We start from the raw sequence: 14596 nt of genomic DNA, 5'->3' as shown, positions 1-14596 counted from the left end.
TTCCCAGTTTGGGCAATTATAAATATAACGGTTACAAACATTTCATGTGTAGGTTTTTGAGTGGACATAAGTTTTCAAGTCATTTGGGTTAATACCTGGGAGCATGATTGATGGATCATATGGAAAGAATATGTTTAGTTTTGTAAGGAACTGAAAACCTATCTTCCAAAGTGACATACCATTTTGTAGTTCCACCAGCAATGAATGAGAGTTCCTTTTCTCCATATCTTTATCAACATTTGTTTTTGCAACAACAAATGCTGGTAAATACCAATCAAAACAACAATGAGATACCACTATGTATCTATTAGAATTGCCAAAATCTAAAAAGAATAGAAAGAATCAATTTCGGCTATTCTAGTATGTATGTAGTGGTATCTCATTGTTGTTTTGATTTGTATTTCCCTAATGACAGATGATGTAGCGCATCTTTTCATTTGCTCATTTGCCATCTGTATATCTTGTTTGATGTGGTGTCTTTCAGATCTTTTGCCCATTTTCTAAATCGGGTTGTTCATTTTCTCATTGTAGAGTTTTAAGTGTTCTTTGTATCTCTTGGATATTCCTAGTCTGTGGCTAGTACTTTGTGTCCTTAGCAGAGAAGCTTTTAATTTTAATGAAGTCCAGTACAATCAATGTTTTCTTCCATGGATTGTGCCTTTGGAGTTGTATCTAAAAAGTTCTTGGCAAACCTAGATTTTTCTCCTAATATATTTTCTAGGATTTTTATAGTTTTCCTTTTTACATTTGAGTCTATGATCCATTTTGAGGGTTTTGGGGTTTTCTTTGTGAGTAGAAAGGTGTAAGGTCTGTATCTAGCTGGTTTTTTAATATATATATGTATATATATATTTTTAACATGTCGATGCCCTGTTGTTCTAGCATCATTTGTGGAAAAGAGTGTCCTTTCTCTGTTGATTTGCTGATATCAATGATCAGTTGATTATACTTGTATAAGTGTATTTTCTACCCCACCTATTCTGTTACATTGGTCTATTTGTATATTCTTTCACTATTACCACACTGTCTTGATTAATGTCACACTATACTAGGCCTTGAAGTCAAATAGTATTATTCCTCTAAACTTACTCTTCTCCTTCAAATTATGTTAGTTATTCTGGGTTCTTTGTTTCTCCATATAAACTTTAGAATCAATTTTTGATATCCACAAAATAAGTTGCTGTAATTTTGGTTGAGATTGCATTGAATCTTTAGATCAAGTTAGAAGAACTGAAATCTCAACAATTGTTCGTTTTTCTATCTATGAACATGGAATATTTGTTTAGCTCTTCTTGGATTTCTTAGTGTTTTGAAGTGTTCATCATAGAGCTTGTACATATTTTGTTAGATGTATAACTATTATTCATTTATTTGGTGCTAGTGTAAGTGGTATTGTGTTTTTTAAGTTCTATTTCATTGCTGACACATAGAAAAGTAATAGACTTGGATATTATATTTGTATGCTTCAACCTTGCAATACTTACTTATTAGTTCCAATGTTCTTGTCCCTTCCTTGGGATTTACAGAGAAAATTGTTTATCTGTGAAAAAGATGGTTTTATTTCTTCCTTCTCAATCTGTGTACTATTGTTTCTTGTCTTTATTAGCTAGAACTTTCAGTACAAAGTTGAATAGGAATGATGAGAACAGACATCCTTGCCTTGTTCCTGATCTTAGCAGGAAAGCATCTAGTTTCTTAAGTGTGATATTAACTAATTATAGCTGTAGGTTTTTTGTAGATGTTTTTTACCAAGTTGAGGAAATTCCCCTCTATTCTTAGTTTCCTGGTAGATTTTACCATGAATGGGTGTTAGATTTTTGTCAAGTGCCTTTTCTACATCTATTGATATGATTATGTAATTTTTCTTTTTTAACCTGGTGATGTGATTAATGGATTACATTGATTTTCAAATGTTGAACCAGCCTTGTATGCACAGAATAAATTCCATTTAGCTGTGGTATAAAAATGTTTTGTACTTTATCTAAGTAAACTTGCTAACATTTTTTGAGGATTTTTGCATCTACATTTATGAGATCTATTGGTCAATAGTCTTATGTCCTTATCATGTCTTTGGTTTTGGTATTAGGGTAATCATGGCTTTATACAATGAGTTTGAAACTTAACCTCCCACCCCCGCTTCTGTCTCTAGAAGACATTGTAGAGAATTAGTATGATTTCCTCTTTAAATGCTTGGGAGAATTCACCAGTGAACCCATCTTGTCCTGGGGCTTTCTGTTTTGGAAGGTTATTAGTAGTTTTTTGGATTTCTTTCATAGATACGGGCCTCTTCAGGTTTTTTTTTTTTTTTTTTTTTTTTTTTCTTGTGTGGTTTTTGGCAGATTGTGTCGTTCAAGGAATTATTCAATTTTATCTAGGTTGTCAAATGTGTGGGCAGAATGTTGTTCATAATATTACTTTGCTAACCTTTAAACCTTATGGAATCAGCAGTGATGCCCCCTCTTTCATTTCTGATGTTTGTAATTTTTGTCTTTTTTCCTTCATTTGCTTGTCGTGAAATTTATCAATTTTATTAATCTTTTCAAAAAACTAGCTTTTGATTTTTCTGATTTTCTCCATTGACTTCCAGTTTTCCACTTCATTGATATCTGCTCTATTTTTTTTTTTTTTTTTAATTTTTTTCCTTTTGCTTACTTTGAGGTTAACTTCTCTTTTTCTCATTTTCTAAGGTGGAAGCTTGAATGATTTTAAAACTTTTTTCTTTTCTAATATATGTATTCAGTGCTATGAATTTCCTTCCAAGTACTGCTTTTGGTGTATCTCACAAATTTTGATACATTGTATTTTCAATTTCATTTACTTTAAAATATTTTTAAATTTCTCTTCAGAGTTGTTCTGGGACCCATGTACTATTTCAGAGTTTATTGTTTAGTGTCCAGGTATTTGGGGTTTTCCAGTTATCTTTGTGTTTTTGATTTATAGTTTAATTCCATTTTGGTCTGAGAGCACATATTGTATGATTTCTATTCTTTAAAAATTTTTAAGTTATCTTTCATGGCCCAGAATATGTCTATTTTAGTGAATATGTGGGCTTAAGCAAGTGTATTCTGCTGTTGTTGTGTAAAGTATTCTATAAATGTCAGCTAGATCCAATTGATTGATGGTGGTCCTCAATTCAACTACGTCGTTACTGATTTTCTGCCTGTCGGATCTGTGAATTACTAATAGAGAGATGTTGAAATCTCTAACTAAAATAGTGGATTTGTTCCTTTCTCCTTGCAGTTGCATCAGCTTTTGCTTTATATATTTTGATGCTCCATTGTTAGGCCCACACCCAATCAGGATTGTTATGTCTCCTTGGAAGACTGACCTTTTAACATTATGTAATGCCCCTCTTTATCTCTGAAAGGCTTTTTTGCTCTGAAGTTTGCTTTCTCTGAAATTAATATAGCTACTCCAACTTTCTTTTGATTAGTATTACCATGGTAAATCATTCTCTGTTGCCTTACTTTTAATTCATATGTGTCTTTATTATTAAAGTGGATTTCTTGCAGACAACACATGGTTGGGTCTTGTTTTTATTCACTCTGACAGCCTCTTTTGACTGATGTATTCAGATCATTGGTGTTTAATGTGATTATTAGTATAGTTGTATTATTATTTATCATATTTTTCTTTATTTTCTATTCATTGCCCTTGTTCTGTTATTTTTTGTCTTCTGCTCTTTTTCTGCTTTCTGTAGTATTAATTGAGCATTATACATGATTTCACTTTCTGTCCTTGTTAGTGAATCAATTATACTTTTATTTTTTTTTTCTGTTTGGGAGGTTTCTATTGAAATATCTTCAAGCTCAGAGATTTTTTTTTTTTCCTTAGCTATGTCCAGTCTACTAATAAGCCCATCAAGACATTCTTTATTTTTGATACAGTGTTTTGATCTCTAGCATTTCTTTTTGTTTTTTTCTTACAATTTCTATCTCTCTGTTTACATTACCCATTTATTCTTGTGTGCTGCCTCTTTCTCCTTTAGATCCTTTAGCATACTAATCATAGTTATTTTAAATCCCAGTCTGATAACCCCAACATTCCTACCATATCTGAGTCTTGCTCTGTCTTCAAACTTTTTTATTTGGAATGCCTTGTAATTTTGTGTTGAAAGCCATACATAAGATACTGGGTAAAAGGAGCTGGGATAAACCGGTTTGTTGTAATCCCCTGGTATTATACAAGAGCCCTATTGATGTAGTGGTTAGCTGTGAGAAGAAAGGAGCCGTTCTGTAGTCCGGTGATTAGTTCTCAGTCGTTTAGTAAGTACAGGTCCGTGGGCTGTGACTTGCATCAATGCTTCTCAGGTTTTTTTCCCTCTCCCATTTAGATGCAACAGGAAGGCTAGAAGAGGCTGCAGTGGGATGTTTTCCTTCCCTCAAATGCCAGATCACTCCGGTGGGGAGATGGGGAATGAGGTGTCTGTAATTGAGTATTTCCCTTTTCCCAAGTGTTTAGGCTCTGGTGAAATCCAAGGTGGTTAGAGTCTGGTAAAATAATTTCCTATGAGGGCAAGCTATTGTTAAGAACAAAATGTTGTGGGCTTATAAAATGGTTACTTTTCCCTTTTCTCCGCTGGAAGCAGGAGGGGGTTCTTCTGTGATCTTTATCCTAAGATCCTATTGGAACTCCTGCAAATTAAACTTAGAAAAGTGTGATGCCACTCTCTACCCATCACTCCCCACTCCTCACCCCTCACCCCAGGATCAGGCCTTCCTGAGTTCGTTTTCTCTCTCAAGCTGGTGAGAGCACAGTCTCTAGCAATTATAGTCAATTACCTTTTAAGTATCATTACCTGAGGCTGGCTTCAGAGGCGGTTTCCGGGTGGTTTTTGTTCCAGGTAAGCTGCGGGTTTTCTTTACCTACCTGTGTCCCCAGGTTTGAGGGTGGTGGCTTGTCTTGTGACCTTAATTCTCTGCTAGATCTAAGAAAATGTTGGTTTTTAGTTTTTCACTTTTTTTTTTTTTTTTCTTGTGAGTATAGGAGCGATGACTCTCAAACTCCTTTGGGCCAGAAACTGCTAGTCTAGAAACATTATTTTTCCTTACTTCATAGTATTCTATCAGGTGGATGGTGTCTCACTCTAAACAAAACTCCTTTGGAAAGCAGGAGAAAATCTTTTAGTTCGATCAAAGAGCCAAGTATAGGCATCACAGAATTTGCTTTATTTTTACTCTAAAAAAATTAGATGATTTAGATATTTTTAAGATCGTTATAATGTTATTTGGATGATTATAATTTTATATATTAAGTTATACATTTTACATTCTTTTCATGTAAGCATTCTACATCATGAGTAAATGTGAACTGTTAAGTGATAATCATTTTAAAGTATTTTTTATGTTTTTACATGAATATGAACACAGTTTAGTCGCTGCTTCTACAGTGAAATCATATTTTGGGTTATCTTCAAGAAGGCACAATTCCTTAAGTAGATAAGTTAATGAGCATTTGGACTTTTACTTTTGGTCATTACGCTTCTTTGTAAGGATGCCTTAAATTTGGCTAGTTTCTGTTTTCTCTCAAGTAGGGGTTTTTATCTCTGACCACCTGGAACTGGTTTGCATTGTGACTTGTTTGTCTTAATCTTTTTGCATTTGCTCTACAAAGCTGCATTTCACACCTCCTACTGTAATGGATCAGTCACGGTCATCTCATTTTACTTGAAATATGAAATGACACCCTGTAGGTCATCATCACCCTGCATGTCTACCAGAAATGAGAAATTGTCCTTAAGAATATACTCTGTCAGCTTGGAGTTACAAGTACCAAAGTGGTTACAATATTTTACATTGGGTTTTGTAGTACTTTTTAGGTTTTAGGTGTTTAATCACTGTAACAGATTTAGGAATGGTTTCCTATCAACTATGAGATAGTCTGTAACACAGTATTTTGTATTTTAATGTATAATCAGTTCAGGTGATTCTTTTTGTTCCCCTTACGGAATCATTAAACGAAAGTAAAATTAGGAGGGCAACAAATGCCTCAACTTAAACAATCTTGGTTTACTTGTATGCCATTTGATCAGATGAATAAGGCCTTAGAAAATCAACTAAATAAAGTCAGCATTCAGAGTCCTGACTTTGGCCTTGCTGTTTATTATGAAATTCCACGTAGACATACATGCTGGAGGGTTGTTTGGTTTTTTTCCTCATGATACTTTGTTTCTTTATCTTTTGTACTATGTGTAACATTGACATTTAATGAAACATATCTGTACATTTTTAATTTGGCTAAATAAAGGCATACAAGTATGAAAGGGAAAAAAATCAATGAATGAATCATGCAGTTCAGCTTCCTAGCATTTTTTCTAAAATCTACAGAAACTTTGAGACAGTGCTATCCAATAGAACTTTCTCAGTGATGGCAGTGCTCTTTTACACTATCCAATGTGATAGCCACTAGCCAAATGAGGTTATTGAGCCTTTGAAATGTGGCTGTCATTCTTGAGGAATTGAATTTTTTATTTTATTTAATTTTACTTAAGTGGCATTTTGAGCTAGTGGCTACCATATTGGACAGCACAGATTTAGGTTTTTATTTGTGGGTTTTTTTTTTTTTCTTATTTATAAAATGGGTGTGTGTGTGTATGTGTGTGTGTATGCATGCATGTGTTGCAAGAAAAGCTGAGCTTTAAGTACAAGTCTTTCATTCAAGGAAAGGTATCAAGAAGAGAAATTGGCACCAAAACAGTATAATTGGATAGATGTATATAGAATCTGTCCAAGAAATCATTTAAAACATAGTAAATTTGGTACACAGAATTAAATGGACTTCTTCCCAGAACAATGGAACAACAGTTGAGGAATTGAAAACAGTGCCTGCTAGAGAAAGAGACAGTGGGAACAGAGAGAAGTGGAGGAAGAGAGGATGTGAATGAATGCAGGGGTTATTTATTGACATTTTAGCAATTTTAATTGAGGTGATATTACTGTACTGGCTTTGTAATATAATAGGAGGAAAAACTAATTTAGTCTAGCTTATTTTGTAGTGAAGACTCAGTAGTTAAATAAACAGTGCTCTGCAGAATCTGTTTATTCCTTCAAAACAGTTAATCTTCTTTCAGATTAAATATGGCAAGAGCTAAAAGTAGAAAATAAAAATGTTAAATTGACAAGTTTGGGGACTATTGAAAGTGTTACATAATTCAAATCCTTCTGATTAACTTGAGTGTTCCAACTACATGTGATCCCATAATATACAATAGTTTAAAATTAAAGAACCAACATTTTTGTAGGACTCGTTGGTGTAAGAGGATCTTCATTCTGCTGGGAAGGTAGCAAATCAGGAGTCTGGGGAAGAGGACATTGAGAAGCAGTCATGTATCTATTTGCCTGGGTGATATTTGAGTAAGATTTTTTCTGGGTCGTCAGTAAATTTGTTTTTGGCTTTTCTAAACTTTCTTTCTTCGTTCTTTTTCTTAAATATTTCTTTTTCTCTTGGTTTTTACCTATTCCAGAAGATTATCATCCAGTTCTAGGAGCATAATAACATGTTTAAATGTTGTGACCAGTTAAAACAAAACACAAAGCCCCACCTTATCTATACCAATCTGTTAATATAATTCCTTTCACCTTTATCTCCTTCTCAGTCTTTCTAAAGCAACTGTACAGCTTTTACTTCCTTGGAGAAAGAAAACAGATTGCCAGCAATCTGCCACATTTGAGTGTTGTGGTCTGGGTGTGACATTTCTGAGCATAGTGATTCCAGTAAAACACGCTTACTATATTTACAGTTTAAAATGTAGGAGTGCCAGATAGTAACATAAAGGGAGGTTGAAAGTTTTACATAATGAGATGCTTAGCATCAGCTCGGTTTGGATGAACTGCTGTATGGACACTAATTCCCATCACTCTGTGTGACTAGATGGAATTTTGGCTGGGTCATTGGCATTTGGGAGGATTATAATAGAGGAAAGTGTAGAATTCCAGAGATGGGACATACTGGTATTAGAGAAAAAATATTTCTGTTGCATCTTTTGATCTTTTGAGGACAGGATAGAAAAGGGGCTTAGCAGCTAGAATATCTAATCTCACGCTTCTCTTAAAAAAAAAAAAATTATCTAGAAGATCTTTGGGAAGGTGCCTTAATGCTCCCAGGGGTAGTTTAGCCATGCCAACAACAGTAACAACAACAAACAGTCTCTATGATGCTTCCTCCTGTCCCCATTTGTTGGGGAAAATGGTGATGTCACCATGCTTCAGACATTCCCCTAGCATGTTGTCACTATGCCTACCAGCCATCTTACCTTAGCACTTGGTCAAAAATAAATGCTGCCCTGGCGCCTCTTTAAGTTCTATTTTCTCTTATTTGCCTGTCTGAAAACTCCTGTTGCTCTTATGAACTGAACAACTAAAGCTGCAAAACCCTAATGTTAGAGAATCTCTTTCTACAGATAAATGTGACAGCCTTGGTACAGCAACAAGTGCATTGGAAAGCACATTTAATAACTTTCTGTAGTGTCATTATAAAATATGTTAATATTAATAGAGTGTAATTACAATATATTTTAACTGTAAATTTAACTTAGACATTATAGTGCATGCATTCAAATAAAATTCAAAGGAAAAAAGTACGGTATATGAAGAAATCTGAAATTTCATATTCCGTAAAATGATAGACTTGATATTCTAATAACCTTTTACGTAACATCTAGAGAAGCTGGACAAATGGACGCCCAGAGCTAAATGTCCAAGAAAGGAAGGGAAATCTCCACATGCCTACACATATGTATGTAAACATATCAGCAGAAATGCAAGTACTAAGCTGTCTCCCACGCTTCAGCTACTCTGAGGACCACTTCTAATCTTGGTAGTCAAGAGCCTTAACCTTTTTAGGTTCTTTTTTTAAAGAGAAAACCACAGCAAGAATATAATTTATATTAGAAGATGGTATATAGTCTCTCTCTCACACCACACTGAATAGCAGATTTTGTAGCAATGTGCACAGTTCTTACTAAGGATCAATGTTAGCTACTCTTTTTTCTATTGTACTCCGTTCTGTTTTATTATGAAATGCTAGTCGTAATGGTGGTTCTCAGTCTTGACACCTAGAAGCCATAAGAATATATATGCCGAGGTCCCACCCTCAGTGATTCTGATTTCATTGGTCTTGGGTTGTGGCCCAGGAGTCAGGGTTTTAAAAGTTCCCTGGGTGATTCTAATGCACCACCAAGATTAAGAACCACAACATAAAAGAACTTGACAGCATATTTCAAAACCACTGCTCTAAAGGGATATACCTATAATGAAAGAATAGACTAAATATAAAATCTCCCACCACAGAAAGAAAGCTAAACAACAAACATAAAAACACCCTTGATTCCCAGGCTGGGTGGTGTGTGTGCTTGGTGAGGTTATAGGGGTAAAAAGTGGTCTACCCTAAAGAATATATAACCAAAGGCCTACTCACACATGCTTTTGAAATTATATTGCGACAAGTTCAGAAATCAGCATTTAAATCCTTGGTGGGTAACACCTTGAATTGCATGGCAGAAGCAAACACAAATCTCTCTGAAGGGACACACCTTGACTCAGGTTCAACTGGGTGTTTTTTCTGACATAAGACGTCAGCCTCCCTCCACCCAACCACCCAAGGCTGCAAGCTGCAACCACCGTGAGAGTGAGCGAGCAGAAACACCAAACAGAAAAATGGAATACTGTGTCCCCCAGAACTTCAGATATGTAGAGGAGGAAACAAGTTCTGTCTAACTGATTAAAGAAAGATGAAATGAAAAGTGTAAGACAGAGGTATGCTATCAAGAAAAAAAAAAAAAAAACTGGGACAAAAATTAAAAGAACCAAAGAGGAATCTCAGCGGATAGGCAAAGTATTAATAACAGATTGGACACAGCTAATTTATAGAGACGTAGTAAACTCGACGATGGAACTGAACAAATATTTGTCAAATTTTGCATATTCCTTATCTCTGTAGAAGTAGACAGAAAACATGAAAGAGATGAAGAAACACATGGGCACAATGAGATGTTTTAAGTACCTCAAATTGGATTTCCAGAAGAAGAAAATAACAAAAAAGGAAGCATGGCCTGGAATTTTTTAAAAGAATAAGATACAAATTCTCTGTTTCTGGAAGCCTAACAGATCCAAAGCCAAGTAAAGAAAAAAGAAATATACATGTAGACACACGAACTTAAAAGGAGTCAGTAAAAGAAAAGAAAAAACTTGCCACAATGATTGCTGATCCTAGAACGTCCTAACATAAAAAACTAGAGCTGGAATATACTGCCATATTTCTAAACTGCTGAAATAAGTTAACTACTAACCAAGACTTCTATGCCTTCGTAAATTTAATTTAAAAACAAAGGCAAAATAAACGTGTTAGATAATTAAAAAGAGAGTATTTACCACCAGATCCTCACTAAAATGACTTCTAAACTATTGCCCTCAAAAAAAGGGATGAGATCCCAGAAAGGATTTTTGACATCTGAAATGTGAGAACGAATAGGGAGAAAAGAAAAAATAGCCCTCTGGATAAATGTAAACAAACAGGGTCTACAAATAACAAAACAACACTAAAAATGAGTACTTAGGAGGGTGAAGAATGTTGAACTGAGGAGTTGAGTAACATGGTACAGACGTGATTAGATTTAAAGCCTTCTAAGGGCCATGTACCTGCACTACTCAGGGGAAGCTGGGGTGGGGGGCGCGGGGGGCTTTGAATTTTAAGTCAACAATCAAGTATGTCTTGTTAAAAGTTGTAAGTATAACCTGTAAAGTAATAAAAATAGAATGTACAACATCTAAGCAAATAGAGAATAGACAAATGTGTGGTATGAAGGGAGCATATAACAAACAGGGAATTTTTAATAGAAATTTGAACAGAATGTGATGGCTAAAACTCACAGATGTTAGTGACCACAACAAATGATATTCATTTTTTAAATTCTAACTGTATAAAGCTTACAAGAGTTATATCTAAAACAAGTATGTCAATGGGTTGAAAATAAAAGACTGGAAAAGATACAACAGGTAAATACTTACCAAAACGAGTTTGGTGTCACTATGTTAATATCTGATAAAAATAGTGTTAAAAGCAAAAACTAGTAGGAATAAAAAAGATCATTACATAATGTAAGCTACAATTAACTGCAAAGTTGTAATAAGTCTAAACTTGTTTGTATATATTTAATTATACAGCCTCAAATATATAAAATAAAACAGCAAACTAGAGAAATTAACACATTTACTATTATAGTGCAGGGTTAATACAACTCAGTATTTAATGAGTCGTGCAGATGAAAAAGATTATAGTTGATTTGAATAACACAGTTTTAACAAGCTTGATCTAGCATACATATATTAAACCCTGTAGCCAACAACTAGTAGATACATTCCTTTCCAGCACGCATAGACTGTTTCAGTAATTGACCATATGTGATGCCATAAAATACGTCTCAATAGATTTCATAGAATTAGCATCAATGTGTAATTCATGTTCTCAGAGAATAATGCAGAAAAATTAGAAATCAAAACTCCAGAAGTAACTAAACTAAAAACATACCGTTATGTCTTCCCTCCTCCCTAGCAATAAATACTATTTTCCTAGGAAAAATGTCAAGATACTATGAGGGTGGCATCCTTTCAAACTGTATATAAATGTAGAAATTTTTTTTCAAAACAGGGACTATTCGTATGATAATATAATTCTGTTTCTGTTTGTTTTTAACTCAGCGGGCTATTACAGATATGCTGCCATGACATACATAGATCGCTGATATATGTATCTAAAACAAGAGCTTAGTAAACGAGGCACTTGACTTCGGGTCACCTCAGTTTGCTCCTAGAGATCTATTATCCCACATCCTGTCCCTCCAGAATTCAAACTGAGAAAGAAACAAGACTGCCACTGAGTAGCCAAAAATGCATGTTTTAAAGCTTATCTACTTTATTCATAGAAGAAATAATTGGTGGACTCAGGGATAGCTTTCTGCCTTTCATTGGATACTATTTTAGTGTAGCTCAGAATCCCATTTCTCAAAGAAATGCAAATTAAAAAGAGAAGCCACTGGAGTGAGGATAACAGAAATTAGTGACAACCTGGTTAGGAACAGAATAAACAAAACAGTACAAAAGTGACATTATTAGAAACCACAATCTAGAGTGATTTCACATGGAGGACAGACATCCCTCTCAGTGTGTCTCTATTACAGCAGAACAAATTATATATATACACATATATATATAAAATTTTCATATATTGACTGTATAGATAGAGAAGAGAGTCAATATTTGTCAATATAAGAAAAGAATGACTTCTGTTCATTCAAGTTTGGAGGACACGGACATTTATGGAGTGATTTTAAGGAAAAACAATGCATTTAAAAATGGAGTTGATGCAGAAAGTTACCTGATTATAGGGGCTGAAATCATAAGGAATTTACCTACATGGGCTGAACTTTGGCAAGTCCCTTCACCAGGCTGAACCTGTTTCCTCAATGATATGACAAACTGCTCCCATGGTTCTGTCCTGGGATACAGTTGTCTCCTTCCTGCCCTCATGCAGTAAATCTCTATGAACACCTCCTCTTTGAAGTATGCCTCGCCAGATACTATTGGGGCTTATGATTGGCAAACCACAGAAGACTCAGACCATAAATCCTGCCCCTAGGGTTTACAGTCTAGGAGGAAAGATGAGAGATGTGCACCAGTAATAGCAGTGCAAGGCCTAAAGGATATGTGCCCGAGAGAGGGATGGAAAACACTGTGGCATATAAGATAAGTGTCATCAGAACAGGACCTTCTGAATATGAAACACTTGTGAACTGAAGGAGAGATGTGGGCAAGGGGAAGGAGAGGACACACAGTAGTTCTGTTTAAGAACATAGTGCATGAGCATGGTCAGAAGGGTAAATTGGAACGTCATTTAGAGGGACCTCATGCCAGCACAAGAGATTTTAAAGGTGTTTTTTTTACAAAGGAGTGACTAGTTATTTAAATGCTTAAGGCCGAGTGCGGTGGCTCACGCCTGTAATCCCAGCACTTTGGGAGGCTGAGACGGGCAGATCACAAAGGTCAGGAATTCGAGACCACCCTGACCAACATGGTGAAACCCTGTGTCTGCTAAAAATACAAAAATTAACCAGGCGTGGTAGCACACGCCTGTAATCCCAGCTACTCAGGAGGCTAAGGCAGGAGAATTGCGAAACCGGGAGGCGAGGCGGAGGTTGCAGTAAGCCGAAATCATGCCGCTGCACTCCAGCCTGGCGACAGAGAGAGACTCTGTCTCAAAAAAAAAAAAAAAAAAAAAAAAGGCTTAAGAACATGGGGTTCATTAATATAGTACTAACAGTTGATTTAAATTTTTCTGCTTCAGTGGAAGACTTGTAGGTTATTTTCAGCATTTGGTCACATAATGTTCATTGTTCTTATGTAGAAAGAACTTTAGAATCATTAGGCACTGCTTCATTGGGATTATGTAAGGAATATCTTGCTTCCGGAGTCTAAATCAGATTGAAGAGTTAAAAGGGAACAAGAACACAAGGATCTCAAGTTATCCATTGCATGAAATATTTAATTTCCTATGAATAAGTGGATTTTACTAAAATTATTTTTCTGCCCTCAGGGGCTTTCAGGAAAGCAGTTTAATGAAGGGTACTGATTTTAGAAGCTCTTAAAATTTTTATAGTAGAAATAATCTGTGAAGGCAAATGAAATAGATCCATGGGTGGCAAGTATTGAAATCTGTATTCCAGTGCGTGAACCTCAGATTTACTAAAAAGCCTGAACATGTGTTTGGAAGAGATCTGGGTTATCACTCTTCTCTGCTCATAATTAGCCTTGTGATCTTGGACAAGTTTCACATTTCTGGGCCTCAGTATCTTAGGCTATTACATGAGAAAGTTGAACTGGATGGCTTCTGAGATCCACTTGTCATTCATAAATGTAGATAAATAGACAATGAATATGCAGAGAAAGGACTCAGGGAGAAGGAATGTAGGTTTAAGTACTTTACAGTTTTCTTTCTCTAAACTGAAAGTGATAGAGTGATACTGAGTTTTGTATTGTTGTTTTTTTCCGCAGTATGTGCAATTTTTCTATTGTGCGTACATTTTATTGTATTTAATGAGTTATTCTGTTGAGTTCCATTAAAATCAGGCAAATATATTACCTCCCAGCCTTATCAACTTATTTATTCAGAGTTCTGTGTTACCTTTTGTCTTGTGGGTATTGTAATCATTAGAACCTTTGGAATTGAGGCATGTTCCTCTTTATCTGTGATTACACATGCATGGTAATAATATGGAGTGTTCAGTACAGTAACAGCAGTTTAAAAATTTGTTTTTTGCTTCAGGATGTATGTCTGGGAGGCAGTTTCCAGCATTTTGTCATATAGTCTTCATTGTTCACATGGGGAAAGAACTTTAGAATCATTAAGTGAATCATTAAGTGCTGCTACATTGGGATAATATAAGGAATATCTTTCTTCTAGAGTCAAAATTCCAACTGAAGAGGTAAAAAAATAAAAGCAAAAACACAAGGATCACAAATTAGCAAATGCTTAAAACACAGAGTATCCTACATATTGAGGAGCTTGTTCTTTTATCTTGGGGAGAGAGGTTAATAATTTTAAGCTA

General features: G+C 35.1%; 1 protein-coding gene across 8 annotated transcripts in view; it reads left to right on the top strand.

Annotated features, from left to right (window-relative positions):
- LOC105499979 (potassium calcium-activated channel subfamily N member 2) overlaps positions 1-14596 on the top strand; it is a 420672-nt gene that overhangs the window by 355277 nt on the left and 50799 nt on the right. The gene's annotated exons all lie outside the window — the stretch shown is intronic.

This window comes from Macaca nemestrina, chromosome 6 (assembly GCF_043159975.1).
Source record: "Macaca nemestrina isolate mMacNem1 chromosome 6, mMacNem.hap1, whole genome shotgun sequence".
NCBI classification, from domain to species: Eukaryota; Metazoa; Chordata; class Mammalia; order Primates; family Cercopithecidae; genus Macaca; species Macaca nemestrina.
This window is presented reverse-complemented; position numbering and strand designations above follow the sequence as displayed.